The sequence below is a fragment of the Pristiophorus japonicus genome, chromosome 12, assembly GCF_044704955.1.
Source record: "Pristiophorus japonicus isolate sPriJap1 chromosome 12, sPriJap1.hap1, whole genome shotgun sequence".
NCBI classification, from domain to species: Eukaryota; Metazoa; Chordata; class Chondrichthyes; family Pristiophoridae; genus Pristiophorus; species Pristiophorus japonicus.
The window spans coordinates 162,198,784-162,221,082 of record NC_091988.1 but is presented as its reverse complement, the minus strand read 5'-3'; the positions used below and the strand labels follow the sequence as shown (position 1 = coordinate 162,221,082).

Below are 22,299 nucleotides of genomic sequence, written 5' to 3'. Positions count from 1 at the left end.
GTGGGACATGTTTGCCACATGCTCTTTCCGCTGCCTGCGCTTGATTTCTGCATGCCCTCGGCGATGAGATTCGAGGTGCTCAGCGCCCTCCCGGATGCACAGCGCCCTCCCGGATGCACTTCCTCCACTTCGGGCGCTCTTTGGCCAGGGACTCCCAGGTGTCAGTGGGGATGTTGCACTTTTTCAGGGAGGCTTTGAGGGAAGTAATGGACAGTAATGGATCAGGCCTTTAGATGCAGTACAAGTACCTGGACTGTTTGTAACCAAATGCTGTCCTGTACACATTACGTGCCAGAAATCACTGACCTGCTCCGGTTGAATGCTGACATCTAATGTGTATAGTACTGGCATTCAATCTGCTGATGTGTATCTGCACCAATGACTATGAGCCATCTCACTGGAGGGGATATACTCTGAATTGTTATTGAAGACGTTGGCAGTGATCTATAGATCTCCGCCGCTTTCTCCCGGGTCTATGCACTGGCAACGGCAGCATGCACGGACATGCTTTGGAGAGGGCGGTAAAAAGAGTGACAATGTCCATAATTGCTCAGCGTGTGTGAATTCGGTGTTGCACACCGGATTGACGTCACGCACTTGATCATTAAAATATTTGAGGTGAGCGCAGTCAACGGTAGTGCTGCCAACCTGCCCAATATGATGGCTGCCGCGTTCTGCGCCAAAAGTGGGCGGAAGTGAGGCAGCCGCTATTTTTTCTTCAAAACCGGCCTTAACAGCTGCCGCTAAAGATTTAAATTTCGAGGTCTGCGTTTCCCATATCCTAGTTCGTATTTAAATATGATTTCAAATCACCAAAACATTGATGATGTCAACCTACAGTTTGAGGGTTTCTGCCTGAAGCAAGCAAGGAATCACTGAGCTTCTTCACTGATAGAACTTCCATCAATGCCTAAAGGAGAACTAAACCCAAGGACTAAGCTCCAGTTTCAGCTGTTTCTTATCCATCTTGTCAGATCACTTACTGGCCATTTGATTAGTTCTCCTGGATTAAGGGAAGTCAAACAACAAGACGATTTAGGGTTGTATTTCCGAGATTGGATGGTTAAACATTTTTCACTTATTATAGTGGAAAGAAAACCTGTCATCGTAGAATGGTATTTTACCTGAACCGATGGCTGAAAAAAATGAGTTGCATTTGCAGTGATGGCTATTTTCTTTATTCTTTCCAAAAGAGCCATTTTCTTCAGAATGCTGTCAACGGATTATCAGGGAATAGGGACGGTTTACATATGAATTTTAAAAAAATGATTTGAAATCATTTTACGCCAAGGCAGCTGGTTTCTATTGTGAAGCACCATCAAAAAAACAGATTATTTGGTCATCATCACATTGCTGTTGTAGGACCTTGCTGTGCGCAAATTGGCTGCTGTGTTTCGTACATTACAACAGTGACTACACCTCAAAAGTACGTCATTGGCTGTAGAGTGCTTTGGGAAGTCCAAAGGTTGTGAAAGGCGCTATAGAAATACAAGTCTTTCTTCCTTTCTTAAATGTGTCACAAAACCTTTACATTTTGGGAGGGGCCTTTTATATGTTGGGAGTAGATTTTCAATTTGCCACCCGGGGATAAAACTGCCGTTATGGACGGGCTGCCTGGGCCACGCGTTTTTGAAACCGCCTGAATCTCATTTCCATTGAAATCAGCACTAGTTTTGCAGCCAGGTGACATATCAAAAATCTATCTTCCCCTTGATCTCCTCCCCACCAACGGCTATCGTCTTCCATCTGATTGATAAATTTCTGCGTCTCGCTGTTTGAGGAATCTTTGTGTTTGGCTGATTCTACTGACTCTGCGCAAAGCCCAGTGCTAATAGATTGGCTTGGCATTTTTGGTTGTCAAGTGTAGTGATAACTGATGCTGGTATTCATGATAGCTGATCCTTTCTTTTGGGAACCTGGAGTGCTCATGCTAAGCCTAACTTCTGCTATCTTTAAGACCTGAGATAAGATGCAAAAACAGACCGGGCATGTTTTTCACGCCCTGCAAGTATTTGTTCCAAAAACAACATTTATTTTGACCTGACACCATCAAGGGGAGGTCACTTATCTTGAACTGTAATAGATTGGATAGTCAGTTTCAACGTTTCAAACCTTGTATCTCGGATGTCAAAATCTTGCAGGTCGGCGCAGTTTAGTCAGGTGTCCCTGCACTTGTCCCTTTGAAGAACCTACTGATAGTTTCCAGCGTCATCTTTAGAACTTTACTGCTGAATGAGCTGAATGTTTCAGACATTTATCTAGCATGGGTCATGAAGCATTGAGGGCCCTGACCATCCTGTGAGGCACAAACAGAGGGTCACATTCCCAAGCAGGAACGCATTCAAGAGTTTCTCTCAACAAAGGTTTATTTTTAATAACGTGCAGAATAGGGGGAGTTATTATGGCCAAAGGATGAAAACAGGTGTTAGTGGGTGCTGAGCTAATGAGGCATGCCTGTTTGAAAGTCTGGATTTGACACACAATTTTGGTCTTAATTGCTGATTACCATAATTTGAACTTGTCTGGAGGTGCTAAACTAGAAACCTGCAGGTTTAGCATTCAAGTGCTAATTAGATGCAATTTTCATGGAGCAGTTTAAGTGGGCTCCTCCACTGATGGTGTGGAGTGTGCTGGCAGACACACAGTGGCACATTTTAGAATGGCTCATGGGCTGAGGGAGAGGGTGCACAGATTCTTGGATGCCATACTGGAGGTCCTGGTGGAAGAAGTCCCGAGGAGGAGGGATGTCCTATATTCGCAGGAGTAAAAGGACCTTACCTTGCCCTCCTGTCCCCATGGTTGAGCAGTTATAATCAGGGATGCTCAAGAGGGCAGAATTAGAGGACTGCGGACATTTCAGGGGGTTGTGAGGCTGAAGTTACAGAGATAGGGAGGGGCAAGGCTATGGAGGGATTTGTAAACAAGGATGAGAATTTTAAAATCGAGGCATTGCTTAACTGGGAGCCAATGTAGGTCAGCGAGCACAGGGGGGTGATGGGTTAATGGGACTTGGTGTGAATTATGACATGGGCTGCCGAGTTTTGGATTATCTCAAGTTTACGTAAGGTAGAATGTGGGAGGCCAGCCAGGCGTGCTTTCCATTTTTATTTGAAATCTTAAACAAAATTTAATTTGCTATAATGGAATTGTTTTGCTTTTCCATTGACCGGCATCAGTCAAATCCACTTTCAATTAAACACAAACTGATTGAACCCATTTCACTTGTGACCTTTAAAGGGTTTTTCAAGAACTTTACCAGATGTGCAAAAAGATGTGTATGATTATGTGATTAATGGCATAAAGATACCACCACAACTATTAATTGTGTCTGTCATCATACACGCCATAACTTAAGAAAACTGCCTTTTAAAAACATTTCTGCCACCTGAATGCACCTGAACAGGGCTTTGAACTGGATTTCTGGAATTGCCTATTCTGCCCCGTAATAGGCATGAGTCAGAAATGGCCTTCATTGCACGACTTTAAAAATCTTCATCTGTGTCTCACATGCTCTCACTGGAAGGTAGTTCTACAGTAGATCTAGTTGTACTGTGCACATGAGCTAATTGGAAGAGAAACCCCGTTCACCAGTGGTAAAGGGGCAGTGACTGAACTTAGAGCCATGAGTGAATCAAGTCAGCATTTACTGGCAATCCCCCTTTCAACTTGCAATAGTTTTTAATAAATCAGTGTGGCTGCGAAAAGCATTGTCATTTTGTGTTACCGGGTTGGCATAGGTAATTAGTTTTATAAATCAGATTAAATACTATCTTATTTAATCTTCCCTAGTCAGCCTGAATACACAGTGGAGTATGCTGTACGTGATACACATTGGAACATATTGATTCTCTGTCATAATAAATGATTGTATTAATAATCGGAAGAGCTTCCTATTTACATTTGCACCGCACTGCTCTTTACAGAGCTGCTCGAGCCCATTGCTGTTTTAACCTTCACTGCTAACTGTATGTATAAGGCTCCTAAATGAATTGGTATTGACTAAATCGGCTGACGTATTGATGTATTTCTATTATTAATATTTTATTGCCTTTCCTGTTACACCACAAGGAGGATCAAAACGAACAGAAGGGAACCCAGACCAACAACAATGGATTGTCAGCGGTGAGATGGCGATGGCTTATTGGCTTATGTCCTGACAATTCGTGAAGCAGACAGGTTAACTATGCAAGGGACAGTGGGGGTGGGGTGGGGGTGTATATACTGCACAGTTTGTGTCTCTCCAGATAGCTCCCTTTGATGGTCTGAAAGTTCAATACATTTTTCAGAGTACTGATTTATTACGTGTTGTGGAAAAAGAGTCCCAGAAGTTGAAGGTGTCCTTGGATATTGTTAATGCAAGTGCATCTCCTGAATTAATCTTTATGTTTGTTTCCTGGAACCCTGTGAAGAATACAGCTGTGTCTCTGCACTGATATTACAGTGCTCTTCTAGTACACCATGCAAAACCAGTTACACAGCTAGTTTAAACAAACCTTCTATTTGCAATTTATACATAAATGTTTCACATAATTTAATTTCTGTAACCGCCCCCCCCCCCCCCCAATGAAATATTTATATTCCCTCCTCTTCCCATTATTGAAGCTTCCTTTGGGGCAAAAATCATGGCATTGAGGCTAAGTCCTTGGTTGTACCATCGCATAGTAACCAGCTATTAGGAGGTATGTCAGATCAGCCATGCACCTCACCACAGACTTTCTTTTCCTTTTCCCATTGGGAAAATGCTGAGCCTCCCTTTGCACTGTACAGTATCCTGGCTGGGATCGATCACTCGTGATCTAGTGGTAGGGATGCAATATTCTGGTGGTCTAGTGGAAGAGATGCGGCCTCATTGATATCTTGATCCAGGCTCAGTGTTTGAATGTGAGGCCGTAGATTGAATGCAACTGCCTTGCTTACTCTGTTGACGTGCTTATATATAATTTCAAATATTAATGTGCCTGTCTATTCTACCTATCTACAGCATATATATATTTTTATATATTCGTTCTCAGGATGTGTGCATCACTGGCATGGCCAAAATTTATTGCCTACCGCTAATTGCCCTTGAGAAGATGGTGGTGAGCCTTCTTCTTGAACCGCTGTAGTACATCTGATACAATATATGCATGTAGGAACATGCATTTTAATGTACCAGATGGAATGAAGTTAATACTGCACCAAATCGATGGGAAGTTTAAATTGTACATGCCTTCAAATTGTTTCTGGCATTAAACCTACCCCAATCCTTGGTTCATTTTATATCAAGACTGATTCAGCACGCACAATTCAACCACATTACACGACATTCAAAGATTGTGGGCAGACAGCGATCAGATCATCGCCAGTCGCCAGTGCAAATGAGATGCAAGGTGTTTGCTCTGTCCTATCTTTAGCATGAAGCATCTGATCCCATCCGCTGTACATAATTCCATCTAAGCATCCCTACTCAACCAGCTGCTCCCTGACACTGATTTGAGCTGTATAGCTAGCCATCCAAATGTTGTACCATCTGCGCTAATCAGTTTGTTAAACTTAGTCCTACTGCTGGATAACAATACCTAACCACTCATCCTTAAGCACTAAGACTGCAGTCAATGGAAAGTACTGAAAACTCTCATAGATGGGCTAGATCAGGTTTCTATTGTTGCATTTACATTGATTCCAGCCTGTCAGAATTCTCCTTATGATGCCTGCCTGGAACTCCGATCCTTAAATCCAAAGTAGAGCTCAGTGCATGCAGGATTACACATGTGCAGGACCCTCAAACACCCTTTCAAATGTTTGGAGAGAGTGCATACCATTGTCTGCACTGTTTGAACATTTAAATTAACTGTAGGTATCTCTAAAAATTGTTCAGGTAGTCTGAGGGAACCCTGGATTTTTTTTTCAAAATCTGCAACAGCGAGCAAGTTTCCCAATGGAAATAAGAAGTCAGACATCTACCTCTGTTTAACGCATGTAGATTTTCTGTGCATGTGAGAGAGATCTAGTTTATATCAGATAAGAATATAAGAAATAGGAGCAGGAGTAGGCTATACGGCCCCTCAAGCCTGCTCCGCCATTTAATACGATCATGGCTGATCTGATCATGGACTCGGGTCCATTTCCCTGCCCGCTCCCCATAACCCCTTATGGTTTAAGAAACTGTCTATTTCTGTCTTAAATTTATTCAATGTCCCAGCTTCCACAGATCTCTGAAGCAGTGAATTCCACAGATTTACAACCCTCTGAGAGAAGAAATTTCTCCTCATTTCAGTTTTAAATGGGCGGCCCCTTATGCTAAGATTATACCCTCTAATTCTAGCCTCTCCTATCAGTGGAAACATCCTCTCTGAATCCACCTTGTCAAGCCCCCTCATAATCTTATACATTTTGATAAGATCACCTCTCATTCTTCTGAATTCCAATGAGTAGAGGCTCAACCTACTCAACCTTTCCTCATAAGTCAACCCCCTCATCCCCGGAATCAATCTAGTGAACCTTCTAGTTAATTGCCTCCAAAGGAAATGTATCCTTTCTTAAATATGGAAACCAAAACTGCACGCAGTATTCCAGATGTGGCCTCACCAAGACCTTGTACAACTGTAGCAAGACTTCCCTGCTTTTATACTCCATCCATTTTGCAATAAAGGCCAAGATTCCATTGACCTTCCTGATCACTTGCTGTACCTGCATACCATCCTTTTGTGTGTTACGCACAAGTAACCCCAGGTCCCGCTGTACTGCTACACTTTGCAATCTTTCTCCATTTAAATAATAACTTGCTCTTTGATTTTTTTTCTGCCAAAGTGCATGACCTCATACTTTCCAACATTATACTTCATCTGCCAAATTTCTGGCCACTCACTTAGTCTGTCTATGTCCTTTTGCAGATTTTTTGTGTCCTCACATATTGCTTTCCCTCCCATCTTTGTAAAAAGATGATCAATGTGTCACTTATGTAAAGAAGAGCAGATTATGATAAGTGCGGAGATTGAAACTTCTAGGACCATCATACCTCTAGACCTGCTGGAACTAGCACTGTCATCTTTCAAATGAGATTCGTCAGGATGCTTTTTTTCCACCCGTGACTTGTCTTTGGGGGTTTTCTCCTATTGGATTTGTTGCCATTAGTTAGTCACCTCTCTCAGCAGATTAAATAAATGAATTACAGAGGGAGTCCATGACAGCACAAATTGTACCTGGCCCATTGCAATAAGAGGGCTCGATAGAGTGAATGGCCTTATCATTGGTGGTGCAGCCACTAATGTGAGAAGTTAAAATCACCTTGTTAGTGCAAGGCAGTCATTCTGTGTCACTGGCAGCTTGAGAACGCTTCTCATTTTGCCAGTTTTCCTGCCACGTACAAAACTGATTTCACAGCTGCTTACCTTCCTCAGCATTTCCATTAAGATCCTGCAGGGTGGTTCAGGTTATTGGTGGAGACAGGATCAGAAAAATAGGCACAGAGAGCAATATTCATAACACATTGAGATGCAGAGCCACTTGTAACATATTGTATTGAGATAAATCTGCTCTAATAGTCATTGCACGGGAAAAAAAAGGTAGGTGTTACCGTGTTGCCATTTTTAAACTAGCACTCAAGCGCTCTATCTCACCACAGCGGTTGCTAGCACTTGGTGTCGAATCACGTGCACAGATCAGGAGTAGCCAGGCTGCTTTTTAAATTAGGCCCCCACTGCTATGGGGAAGGTGGCCTTCTCGTGCCTCAGGTCAGGCAAGCAAAAATAGTGGGGGAGCGAACCCTCCCCCTCCTGCATCGTTCCCACCGGGTTGGGGGAATTAATTTGGCCCTTAAGATTGCCATTGCAACTTCAAACCCATGCAAGCACTTTTAATTAGATACAAGCAAAGGTTCCAGCCCAAGAAGCAAAGCTATTGTTTTGCCCCGATGGCCATTTTTTTCAGCATTCCATCAGGAGAATAGTGCACAAACACTGGATAAATCCTTTTTCAGATTTTTTTGTTAAGTTTTGAATTTTGTAGAGGATAGGTGCAGATTAAAACTGACAGGATTAAGAGATTAAGTGAATTTTTGTTTCAACATCAGCATGGCAGAGTCAAACTAAGAGTACTAGAGGCCTAGCAATCCAAGAACACTTGATGCTGATTCACTCTTGGTGTCAGTCTTGGCTCAACGGTAATGCTCTCACCACTGAGGTAGTAGAAGAAAGGTTTGAGCTGCACTCCGGAGACTTCAACACATAACCTGAACTGACACTTTGGGGATAAACTTGAGGTCATCCAAAACTCAGTTGCCCATGTCCTAACTCACACCAAGTCCCAATCACCCATCACCCCTGTACTCGCTGATCTACATTAGCTCCTGGTTAAGCAACGCCTCGATTTCAAAATTCTCATCCTTGTTTACAAATCCCTCCATGGCCTCGTTCCTCCCTGTCTCTGTAATCTGCTCCAGCCCCACAATCGCATGAGATGTCTGTACTCCTCTAATTCTGCACACTTGAACATCCCTGATTATAATCGTTCAACCATTGGTGGCCGTGCCTTCATCTGCCTGGGCCCTAAGCTCTATAACTCCCTCCCTAAACCTCTCCGCCTCTCTTTCCTCCTTTAAGACGCTCCTCGAAACCTACCTCTTTGAGCAAGCTTTTGGTCATCTGCCGTAATTTCTTCTTACGTGGTTCAGTGTCAAATTTATTTGTTTTCTCATATAACACTGCTGTGAAGCACCTTGGGACATTTTACTACTTTAAAGGTGCTATAAAAATAAAAGTTGTTGTTGTTGTTATAACTTTAACCACAGAAAACGGGTGGATTGGGGTCGGGTGGGTGTTAAAATTTTTTAAATCTCAAATCCGACTCTAACCTGGCCACTTCATGTTGTAACAGATGCGGGGAATCAACCTGCTCCCAGGAGGCAAGTTGGCCATTTAAATAAGTCTTGATATACCCACCTCCCCCCCACCCAGGATCTGCCCCCCCCACCCCCGCAAGATTCGGACCCCCCACACACACTCCCAGTAACGTAGCTGCAGGATCCTTACCTGCTCCTGGGAATGTGGCAGTTGATGGTACATTTCCTCCTGTGCCAAAAGGCTAAAGAACATACATACTGGCGCAAACGATATTTGACTGATACACCAGCGAGAAAAGATATTCACTGTTTTGTCTCCCTCCTTTACAGAGGAAATCATATCCAGCCCAACTCTCAGTATACAACTTTTTGACCACGCCACATATTATTTATTAATGCTTCAGAAATAGGCCAATGAATGGAAGTACTGTCTTAAAACATGCCCCTCACAATGCACTCAGATATACCACAGCCTCAAACAACATGAAATATTTATGGCCACCGCTTGAACACACAAACCACATAAAATAATGCATCTGTAAACTACTGTTGTAGCAACACTCGCTTCATACAGCTACTAAAGTGCACTGAAAACAGAAGCTGTGATATGTTTCTGGTGTACAATTGCTGACAGCATCTAATACCAGTGTTTGCTAATAGTGCATACAATACAGATTAACACAACCAATGTTTGCAAAAGGAACACTATGACTGAGATTTTCTCTGAGCTGCTTCCATTCCATCACCATAACTTCACCGAAAGTGAACACCATTCATGCGCGTTAACGGGACCTCCACCGCACTTGCCGCGATGGTACAGTGGTGGAGTATCTCAGTGGAAATTCCGGGCGAATTATTTATTTTTAATGCATTGTCTATCTCCAAGGAATAAATCAATTGTTCTGGTTCGACAACCTATTCTGTGGTAAAGCTGAATTGACTGCCATCATAAAAAAATCACAGAAACCATTTCTACCATAAGTCTTATCTTACGGGCGCATGGTTCAAACACCTCTGGCTGGATGTCTGAACACAAAGGGGTTAAGCTTCCAACTATTTGTCATGCAGTTGGTGCTGTTGCAGTTTGCTGGCCAGTGACCTATTACTGACTGCCTCCTTCCGAGTGCCTTCAAGCATAAAGCTGGAAATCTAGACAGTAATCGAATTATGCTCTGCTGGCTCCCAGTTGGAAATGAACTCTGCTGCTGCTTCAACTGGCAACCTTCTACTTGTGAGCTGTACCAAAGAAGATCACCCTGGTATTACTGCATCACATTGCTCTCCCAGTATAGAGTAAAAGCTGTTATCAGGATCACAGGGATGGCTTGCAGTGCAATTTTAAGCACAGAAATGCAAAAAGGGATGCATCATTTGATGATGTCAAGGTGCCTGAGACACATACTTTTCTGACTACAAGGGAAGAGTATTCTTTGACCTCCAGACTCTCTGTTCCATTGAATGTCCATTATTTATTTCTTTCTCCTAACCTCCCTCCTGTAGTTTTTCTTCTTCTCTGCCTTTCACTGTCATGCAGTTGTCTCTATTCAGAGCCCAGACAGGTCTGAGTTCCTCATTCTCCACAACGACTGCCAATATCACTCTGCATTTAAGCTCCCAAAACCTCCCCGCCTCATTTTCCTCCTTTAAGACCCTCCTTAAAACTTACCTCTTTGATCAAACTTTTGGTCACCTGTCGTAATATCTCCTTATGTGGCTTGGTGTCAAATTTTGTTTGATAATGCTCGTGTGAAGCACCTTAGGATATTTTACTACGTTGAAGGTGCTATATAAATGCAAATTGTTGTTGTATTTACTGACATACTTAATTTCTGTCTATTCCAGATTTTCCTTATGTGTGTTCATCTTAGTTGATAACTTTTCATTTACAATCAGGTCGTGTCAGTAAGGTTTAAGTGGGCATCATCAATAATAATGAGACAGAGTGTAGTCGTAATAATATATTACACAATATGTATCAATGGGACAATAATGGAGTGAGTCACTGACAGGACGTAAGATTCAAATGGAATGAAATTCGAAATATCACAGACTCAAAATTGCCTTCGCCCCGATTGTAATCATGGGGGATTTTAACCTACATATCGATTGGTTAAATCAAATCGCATGGGGTAGTCTTGAGGAGGAATTAATAGAATGCATACGGGATTGTTTTTTAGAACAGTATATTACAGAACCTACAAGGGAGCAAGCTATCTTAGATCTGGTCCTGTGTAATGAGACAGGAATAGTAAACGATCTCCTAGTAAAAGATCCTCTCGGAATGAGCGATCACAGTATGGTTGAATTTGTAATACAGATTGAGGATGAGGAAGTAGCGTCTCAAACGAACGTACTATGCTTAAACAAAGGGGACTACAGTGGGATGAGGGCAGAGTTGGCTAAAGTAGACTGGGAACACAGACTAAACGATGGCACAATTGAGGAACAGTGGGAGACTTTTACGGAGCTCTTTCATTGTGCTCAACAAAAATATATTCCAGTGAAAAAGAAGGGCGGTAAGAGAACGGATAACCAGCCGTGGATTACCAAGGAAATAAAAGAGAGTATCAAATTAAAAACCAATGCGTATAAGGTGGCCACGGTTAGTGGGAAACTAGAAGATTGGGAAAATTTTAAACGACAGCAAAGAATGACTAAGAAAGCAATAAAGAAAGGAAAGATAGATTACGAAAGTAAACTTGCGCAAAACATAAAAACAGATAGTAAAAGCTTTTACCGATATATAAAACGGAAAAGAGTGACTAAAGTAAATGTTGGTCCCTTAGAAGATGAGAAGGGGGATTTAATAATGGGAAATGAGGAAATGGCTGAGACCTTAAACAATTATTTTGCTTCGGTCTTCACAGTGGAAGACACAAAAACCATGCCAAAAATTGCTGGTCACGAGAATGTGGGAAGGGAGGACCTTGAGACAATCACTATCCCTAGGGGGTAGTGCTGGACAGGCTAATGGGACTCAAGGTAGACAAGTCCCCTGGTCCTGATGAAATGCATCCCAGGGTATTAAAAGAGATGGCGGAAGTTATAGCAGATGCATTCGTTATAATCTACCAAAATTCTCTGTACTCTGGGGAGGTACCAGCGGATTGGAAAGCAGCTAATGCAACGCCTCTGTTTAAAAAATGGGGCAGACATAAGGCATTTAACTATAGGCCGGTTAGTTTAACATCTGTAGTGGGGAAAATGCTTGAAGCTATCATTAAGGAAGAAATAGCGGGACATCTAGATAGGAATAGTGCAATCAAGCAGACGCAACATGGATTCATGAAGGGGAAATCATGTTTAACTAATTTACTGGAATTCTTTGAGGATATAACGAGCATGTTGGATAGAGGTGTACCGATGGATGTGGTGTATTTAGATTTCCAAAAGGCATTCGATAAGGTGCCACACAAAAGGTTACTGCAGAAGATAAAGGTACGCGGAGTCAGAGGAAATGTATTAGCATGGATAGAGAATTGGCTGGCTAACAGAAAGCAGAGAGTCGGGATAAATGGGTCCTTTTCAGGTTGGAAATCGGTGGTTAGTGGTGTGCCACAGGGATCGGTGCTGGGACCACAACTGTTTACAATATACATAGATGACCTGGAAGAGGGGACAGAGGGTAGTGTAACAAAATTTGCAGATGACACAAAGATTAGTGGGAAAGCGGGTTGTGTAGAGGACACAGAGAGGCTGCAAAGAGATTTAGATAGGTTAAGCGAATGGGCTAAGGTTTGGCAGATGGAATACAATGTCGGAAAATATGAGATCATCCACCTTGGGAAAAAAAAACAGTAAAAGGGAATATTATTTGAATGGGAAGAAATTACAACATGCTGCGGTGCAGAGGGACCTGGGGGTCCTTGTACATGAATCCCAAAAAGTTAGTTTGCAGGTGCAGCAGGTAATCAGGAAGGCGAATGAAATGTTGGCCTTCATTGCGAGAGGGATGGAGTACAAAAGCAGGGAGGTCCTGCTGCAACTGTACAGGGTATTGGTGAGGCCGCACCTGGAGTACTGCGTGCAGTTTTGGTCACCTTACTTAAGGAAGGATATACTAGCTTTGGAGGGGGTATAGAGACGATTCACTAGGCTGATTCCGGAGATGAGGGGGTTACCTTATGATGATAGATTGAGTAGACTGGGTCTTTACTCGTTGGAGTTCAGAAGGATGAGGGGGGATCTTATAGAAACATTTAAAATAATGAAAGGGATAGACAAGATAGAGGCAGAGAGGTTGTTTCCACTGGTCGGGGAGACTAGAACTAGGGGGCACAGCCTCAAAATACGGGGGAGCCAATTTAAAACCGAGTTGAGAAGGAATTTCTTCTCCCACAGGGTTGTGAATCTGTGGAATTCTCTGCCCAGGGAAGCAGTTGAGGCTAGCTCATTGAATGTATTCAAATCACAGCTAGATAGATTTTTAACCAATAAGGGAATTAAAGGTTATGGGGAGTGGGCGGGTAAGTGGAGCCGAGTCCATGGCCAGACCAGCCATGATCTTGTTGAGTGGCGGAGCAGGCTCGAGGGGCTAGATGGCCTACTCCTGTTCCTAATTCTAATTCTTATGTTCTTATTGGGGGCAGTAACCTTCAGGACGGGGACTTCCTGCACCCAGACGGGAAGTACTGCCCCTGATGCGGAATTGAGCCGTACGCCCCACAAAGGAAGCGGAGCGCTGTCTCCGATGCTGCGTTTCCTTTAAGGGGCCTCCTTCCATGAAAGGGGAGGACCTCTGTCCACTCTGCAGGCCCTTTGCTGGCCGCCACTGGGCCACCAGGGATGCGATCGACCCGTCCAGCTGCCCGACACCCGCGAAGCTAGCGTTGACATCCATCCACGCCAGCCTCCCGGCCTGCGGAGCAATTAACCCCGTGGGGCGGAAAGGTGTCGGCGTGGGGTGGTGAGGGTTTGCCACGCACGGCAATGGTATCATTGCCAATTGCGCACCGGCCCGGGGCGCTAACTGCGGTGCTGCCGGGACAGCACCCCCTCAAACCTCCGGGGCAATTTCCCAGGAGGCGGTAGCACCCCCTCCCCCAGGCGAAAACTCCATTTCGTCCCGTTAGCAGCCCCCGGAGGCACTAACGGAGTTATAAAAGGGGGAAACTTCGGCCCCCCCCCCCCCATGTCTTTCAGATGAGCCGTTAAACTGAGGTCCTATCTGCCCCCTCAGATGGATGTTTAGCTTCCTATGGCACTATTCAAATTGGATCAGGCGATTTCTCCCTAGTGGCCTGGCTAATATTTATCCCACAGCCAACACTTAAACAACAAATGATCTGGTCATTTATTTCATTGTTGTCTGTGGGAGCTTGCTACGTGCAAATTGGCTGCTGTGTTTCCTACGTTACAATAGTGATTACATTTCAAAAGGTATTGTATTGTCTGGAAAATGCTTTGGGACATCCTGACATGATGAAAGACGCTATATAAATGCACGTACTTTCTTTCTTGCTTTCTTTTCTTCCCTTGCTTCTCGAACAGCTGGCTCCATGAAGCACTCTATCCAGGGCTTTGTGACAGACTGTCCTGATTCTCAACTCATGGATCTGAGGTTAGAAATCCGTCTTCTGGCCCATCTCACTCCACACTGGGCCTTTACTGTGGCTTCTTTTATTGAGTTTATTTTGGCTATTCTCCATCTGTGGGCCAACCTGCCCTCAGGCCAATCTTCTCAGAGCTGCTGCCTCTCTGTGGCTGTCAGCTCTGCTGCATCACTACAGGTGCGGGCGAACTGCTCCTACTATTTAAATGACCCTGTTCTTGTGTTTTCGGACGGGGTCAATGTGGCAGGTGAAAGTTCTGCCCACCCTTGCACTTCCAGTGATGCAACAGCACTGCAGAATTTGTAGCCTCATCTATCCACGTACCTAAAATGGCTGGCAGGATAACATTGGACCATCAAACAGGGTCCTTACAAAGCTATTAGCTTTTGCTGTCTGCCTCCTTTCATAGCTACATTACATTGCATGCAGTATCAGCATGCTGTTGCATCAGCTGCCTAGGCCCTAAGCTCTGGCATACCCTCCCTAAACCTCTCTGCCTCTCTACCTTTCCCTCCTCCTTTAAGACTCTCCTTATAAACTACCACTGACCAAGCTTTTGGTCACCTGTCCTAACATCTTCTTATGGTGTCAAATTATGTTTGATAACGCACTTCTGAAATGCCTTGGGACATTTTATTACAGCAAAGCTGCTATATACATGCAAGTTGCTGCTGTAGTAGGCTGTGGGAAATGAAAGGACAAGACGGTTAGTTGCTCCCCATGATGCAATAATGGACAGCTTCAGTGCAATTGGAGATAGGCTCCAGATTACCACAAGCCAGAGATATCATTGCTATAATGAGTTAAGCCTGACAAAAAGTACTTAGAAAGATAAGAACCTTGCAAAAACAAAGTCGTAAAACCTGTACTAATATTGCTCTTGGTTCCAGATCTAGTTCCAGGAGAAGGCTTCACTTATGAGCTGTATCCTCTTCATGCAATCCTCCGCATTGAGGTTGAGACAGTTCTGGCACCAGTGATAAACATGCTGCCTTGGATCCTGGTGATCTCCACCTATGGCTTTGGAAGACGCTAACTCTCCCTCAATGCGGCTCCCCTACATATCCAGCTGAATGAGATCAGTTGATGGGCCAGGGCTGGTATATGGACTGAAACAGTTCAGCCATTTTTCATGTCTCCTGCTCTGTTCCATCCTGAACCTCGGCCAACTCTGCAACTATTTTAGTTGAACCTATAAATTAAATGCCCCCTTATTGGGCTCAAGTTTCGGCCCGAGTTGCTCCTATTTTTTTGGAACAACTAGTTTCGAATGGAGCATCTTAGAAACTGCAATTCTCGGCATTTAGTTTGCTCCAGTTCGAGTGAGTTACAATAGTTCTATTGTGGAACAGATTTTTTTTCCAGAAGGGGGCATGTCCAGATACTTATGGCAGTTTTGCAAGTTTAGGCAGTGAAAATTTACTCCAAACTAACTTAGAATGGAATAAGTGTAGATTTTTGTATGCTCAGAAAAACCTTGCCTACACTTCTAAATCAGGCGTAGAGAACAAGAGATGGGGGGGGGGAGGGGGGTTTACAAACATTTAACACTTCACTTTTACAAACAAAAAGCCATCATCAATAATAAATGATAAATAAATCAATAAATCAATCAAAAAAAATCAAAAAATTAAAAATAAAAAGAAAATTAAAAAAAAATCAATAAATAAAAAATTACGTTTCTACTCACCGACTGCAACACTCGGAGCCCTCCAACAGCATGCTGGGATGGGGCCCCCCCAGTGTCTCTCTCTCTGTCAGTGTCTCTCTGTGTTTCTGACAGCGAGGGGGAGGGGGAGAGGGAGAGGGAGGGGGTAGGGAGAGAGGGGGTAGGGAGGGAGGAGGGGGAAGGGAGAGAGAGGAGGGAGGGGAGGGGAGAGAGGAGGGGGAGGGAGAGGGAGAAGAAGAGGGGGAGGGAGGGAGGGGGTAGGGAGGGAAGGAGAGAGGGGGTAGGGAGGGAGGAGGGGGAAGGGAGAGAGGAGGGAGGGGAGGGGGAGAGGAGGGGGAGGAGGAGGAGAGGGGGGGAAGAGGAGAGGTGGGTAGAGGGAGGCTGAACGGGCCGCGCCGAAGACTTCGGGCGGGGCGGGCGGGCCCCGCCGAGGATGTAGAAGCCAAGCCGGGCCGCCGAAGACTTCGGGCAGGGCCCTCCCCCAGCAAGATGCTGGTCGGGCCCCACCAACGATGACATTGTGTGGGGGGGGCGGTGGGGAGCAGGAGCTAAATGGGAGGGAGGAAGCGGGGGTGAGTGGGAGCTAAACGGGGAGGAGGGAAGGAGGCCCCATTCGGCCATGGCTAGGGGCGGAGTGCTTCGGCCCCTCCCACGCCGCCTCGGGTCCTGGAGCTACTGCACATGCATGCACACTCCAGCGTGCATGTGCAGAGGTGCCGGCACTGTTTTCAGCGCCGGGACCTCGCTCCGCCCTCCACCGGGCTTGGCCTGGATTGACCAGACGGAGGGGAGAATACCAAGGTAAATAATACACGCTGTTTCTGTTTCAAAAAGTCGGTGCACCACACAGAGATGCGCCGTTCTAACCCTGGGGGCAAACTTGGGCCCATTAAAGGGGCACTAAAACCAACAAATTAAATAAATTTAACTTTTAACATTAAATGGATGAAATTAAAATTTGGTTGCCGGGGGCTGATGATGCACTCCAGTCCCTCCGGTGCCCACCTCTCGCGGAAGGCTGTGTCCGTACCGGTGGACACTGCGTGCTCTATCTCCAGGGACACCCTGACTCGAATGTAGCCGCGGAAGAGAAGCAGCCAACTCTGCAAGCTTAATCATGCAGTGAAAGCTGGAAGACAAGCTTGAGTTGCATTGCACTTCCCCTTTAACTGGTATATATCAAGTCAATAAATTGTTAAGTGCATTAACGTACATCAAACAGAGTCAGTCCTAGAAGGAATTTTGGGAAATGGAAAAAAAAATTCTAATTCTCAACTAATTCTAATGCACCAAATTACTGCATATTAACAGACAATTAATGCACAATTAACACACAAGGTATTTTCACCCACTATATCATATTTTGTTCTCTTTTATAACCATTACTCAGAAGCGTAAATTCCGAGATCCCAAACTCCCAGCAGGGAACTACGCTCCAAGAGAGATAGGATTAAACATTCCAAGCCCAATCCAGTATGTATCCCTCAAATGAACATAACAAAAACAGATTATCTGATCATTATCATATTGCTGTTTGTGAGAGCTTACTGTGCGCAAATTGGCTTCCGCATTTCCCACATTACAACAGTGACTGCCCTCTAAAAGTATATACATTCATTGGCTGTAAAGCGCATTGAGATGTCTGGTGGTCATGGAAGGCACTATATAAATGCACATCTTTCTTTTGTCTTTTTTCTCTGACCCATTCTTCCTTGAAATGAAGCTCCACATGGGGAACATGGAATTAGAGAATTTGTTCAATTATCTTCAATAAGTAAAGTGACATAATTTCACAAAATAATGTAATTTTTCCAGTTGATGTCATAAACCCTTCAATGTTACTGTTCTTATTTCATGATTTGAAAGTTTTGTAGCACATAATCATTTGCAGGTTATACAGGTGTTTCCTAGTGTACAATATAGTCAGGATAAACTGATTCCAACTTGTTCCTATTGACAGGAACCATACTCGACTTTCTTGAGAGACCTGAAAGTTTTACTTGTGTTAGTTGTACGTCTTCGTATAATATATAAGATTTCACCACTTTTGATATGATTCTGTACGGCAAAGTTCTTCAGTTATAGATTAGGGTGATCATATCTCCTAAACTGAATCCGGGGACACACAGGGTGGGAGCGGAGCAAAGTAGCCAGGACGGAAAATGTAGGTTGTGCGGAGTAGTGAGGCAGAATTAGCTGCCTATACTTTAACGGTTGAACATATACGCTACAAATGCGAAAAAAACACATATCATTACCACGGATGCGATGTCACAATATTGATGCACATTCACTGTGACCGAGGTCACATCTGACCCCTCCCCGCCCAGTGACTGAGGCCACATCTGAGCCCATGCTCACTTAGTGACTGTGGTCACAGCTGACTCCACTCACCCCAGTGACTAAGTTCACACATTCTCACTCCCCTCCAGTGACAAGTCATAGCTGACCCCTCCCCTGCAATGACTGAGGTCACACTTGACCCCTGCCCCCCCAGTGTCTGAGTCATCCCTGACCCTTCTCCCCAGTGACTGAAGTCACACCTGACCCCTTCCCCCCACTAACTCAGGTCACACCTGACTGTTCCCCTCCCCCCAATGACTGAGGTCACACCTGGCAGGCCCATAATGTGTAGGATTAGCCCCACCCACCCCTTCCCCTGTGACTGTGTCTGTGTCCTCCCCAATGGCCTCTCCCTCACCTGCTCCGGTTGCCATGCTCCCAAGCACTTCCGGCGCTAAAATCCAACAGCACAAACCCGGTCAGTACCTCAGATACAACAACTGGCACGTGCGCAGAAGGATGCCCAGTTGCACATGTGCAGTGAGTTACTCTGGCCCTTGCACAAGTTGTTCTTCGATTTAGCCTTAGGGCCGCATACTGACAGCTCAGTAGGATACACTAAAAAATCAATGGGCATTTTCAGTGGAAACTAGTTGGAAGATCGCAGCCAACTAAAACTAACTTCGCTGGTCACTACGTGTTAGTAACATCTGAAATGTAGAACATGCATGTCAACCTACAAAACTAAAAAAGCTGACCAAGAATATCGAAAAAATCGGCACCGCTGCCAAAAAGCTTTTTTTAATTAATCATTCCTGGGATAAGGGCATCGCCAGCATTTATTGCCCATTCCTAATTGCCCTTGAGAAAGTGGTAGTGAGCCATCTTCTTGAATGGCTGCAGTCAGTGTGGTGAAGGTACTCCCACAGTGCTGTTAGGGAGAGAGTTCCAGGATTTTGAACCAGCGACGATGAAGGAACGGTGATATATTTCCAAGTTAGGTGTGTGACTTGGAGAGGAACTTGCAGGTGGTGGTGTTCCCATGTGCCTACTGTCCTTGTCCTTCTAAGTGGTAGAGGTCTCGGGTTTGGGAGGTGCTGTTGAAAAAGCCTTGGCAAGTTGCTGGAGTGCATCCTGTAGATGGTACACAGTGTAGCCATGGTGCACCATTGGTGGAGGGTGTGATTATTTAAGGTGCTGATGGGGTACCAATCAAGCAGGCTGCTTGGGATGGTGTAGAGCTTCTTGAGTGTTATTGGAGCTGCACTCATCCAGGCAAGCAGAGAGTATTCCATCACACTCCTGACTTGTACTGGTGGAAAGGCTTTAGGGTGTCAGGAGCTGAGCCACTCGCCGCAGAATAGCCAGCCTCTGACCTGCTCTTGTTGCCACAGTATTTATGTGGCTGGTCCAGTTAAGTTTCTGGTTAATGGTAATCCCCAGAATGTTGATGTTGGGGGATTCGGCGATGGTATTGCCATTGAATGTCAAGGGGCGGTGGGTAGTCTCTCATTTGTTACAGATAGTCATTGCCTGGAACTTGTTACGCAAATGTTACTTGCCATTTATCAGCCTAAGTCTGAATGTCGTCCAGGTCTTGATACATGAGGGCATGGACTGCTTTATTGTCTCACGAGTTGTGAATGGAGCTGAACAGTGTGCAATCATCAGTGAACATCCCTACTTCTGATCTTATGATGGAGGGAAGATCATTGATGAAGCAACTGAAGATGGTTGGGTCTAGGACACTGCCCTGAGGAACTCTTGCAGTGATGTCCTGGGGCTGTGATGAGATGATTGATCTCCAACAACTAAACTATGTTCCTTTGTGGTAGGTATGATTCCAGCCAGTGGAGAGTTTTGCCCCATGGACTTCAATTTCATTAGGGCTCCTTGATGCCATACTTGGTCAAATGCTGTCTTGATATCAAGGGCAGTCACTCTCACCTCACCTATGGAATTCAACTCTATTGTCTATGTTTGGATCAAGGCCGTAATGAGGTCTGGAGCCAAGTGGTCCTTGTATAACCCAAACTGAGATGACAGCTCAAACACAGTACGGATATAGCCCTTGTGACAAGAATAGACAAGGAGTTTGACTGAAAGCACAGCGGGACATAAGTTTGTTACTGTTTAATATTGCAGTGCACCAATGCTCTTCTTGATCTTCCATGCAGCAATGCTCCACCTCACCCTCAGTAAGCTCTCTGCTGGAGTGGAGTTAATCTACATAACAATTGGGAAACTGTTCAACCTTTGTCGTCTCCAGTCCAGATCCAAGGTCATCTCATCCTCTGTCATTGAATTACAGTATGCAGATGACGCCTGCGTCTGCACACACTCGGAGGTCAAACTCCAAACCATCGGCAACACCTTCACAGAAGCATACGAGAGCATGGGCCTTACACTAAACATCCGTAAGACAAAGGTCCTCTACCAACCTGCCCCCACCATACAGTACTGCCGCCTGATTATCAAAATCCACAATGAGGCCCATTTTCCATATCTCGGGAGCCTACAGTCAACAAGGGCAGACATCTGTTGCCTGAGGAACAGAGTGTTTGAAGACCAGGACCTCAAACTTGGCATCAAAATCATGGTCTACAGAGCAGTAATGATACCCACTTCCCTGTAAGCTTCAGAGACATGGACTATGTACAGCAGTCACCTCAAAGCATTGGAGAAGTGCTACCAACGCTGTCTCCGCAAGATCCTGCAAATCCATTGACAGGATAGGTGCACCAACGTCAGTGTTCTCGCTCAGACCAACATTCCCAGCATCGAAGCATTGACTACGCTCGATCAGCTCCGATGGATGGGCCACACATCGTCCACATGCCCGATACTAGACTCCCAAAACAAGCGCTCTACTCGGAGCTCCAACACAGCAAGTGAGCCCCAGGTGGTATGGGGAAATGCTTCAAGGACACCCTCAAAGCCTCTTTGAAAAAGTGCAACATCCCCACCGACACCTGGGAATCCCTGGCCCAAGACCGCTCAAAGTGGAGGAGAAGCATCTGGGAAGGCGTCGAACACCTCGAGTCTCTTCGCCGGGAACAAGTGGAGGCCAAGCGCAAAGAGCGGAAGGAGCGCTCGACAATCCAAGCACCCCACCCACCCATCCCCTAAACCACCGTCTGCCCCACCTGCGACAGAGACTGTACGTCCCGCAAAGGACTCATTAGTCACCTGAGAACTCTTTTTTAGTGTGGAAGCAAGTCATCCTCGACTCCGAGGGACTCCGAAAGAGAGAGTACATAAAAGCAGAGTTTGCAGCTGTGGTGAATTTCGATGTTACTACAGGGGGTGTGAGTGTAGAAGATGAGAGATTTATTTTTTACAGGGGTTGGTGGCATGTGGACAGAATTTTAGATTTCGATTTTTAATATCAGAATTTTGATTCTAGTGTCATTCTGGCTGTAAAATCTCAGTATTGATTTTTAGTTAATTAAATCTCATACCACACCAACCCATTCCCTTTTTTATGTTCAGTCGTTGGTCAGTCCATAATTGCAGTGGCAGGAATGTTCAAATAAAACCATTCATTCATTCACAACAGGGAACATCCTTCTTATCTCAAAAAAGGTAGCTGCAACTAGTCTTCACAACAGTTGAGGAAAATGAAAAAAAACTTTAACAGTTTAGTTGTTATTTATAGTTTCTTTCAGAAATAAGCACATCTATAACTGTGACCCTTAGAAACCATCAACTCATTTAACATTTTTCTGCCTTTAGACCCAACTTCCAACCAAGCTGATCGGATCCTGTCCTTCCAGCTAAATACTAGTCAGAGGTGATGTCTTTGTCAACATCAGTGTCCTTGCACAGGCCAGCATCTCCAGCTTTGAAGCACTGACCACACTCGATCAGCTTCGCTGGGCAGGCCACATAGTACGCATGCCAGACACGAGGCTCCCTAAGCAATTGCTCTATGTGGAGCTCCTTCACGGCAAACTAACCAAAGGTGGGCAGCAGAA

At 44.9% G+C, this 22,299-nt stretch overlaps 1 protein-coding gene across 1 annotated transcript in view; it reads right to left on the bottom strand.

Annotated features, from left to right (window-relative positions):
• Positions 1-22,299, bottom strand: part of LOC139277521 (solute carrier family 12 member 5-like) — a 1,462,676-nt gene that overhangs the window by 512,089 nt on the left and 928,288 nt on the right. The gene's annotated exons all lie outside the window — the stretch shown is intronic.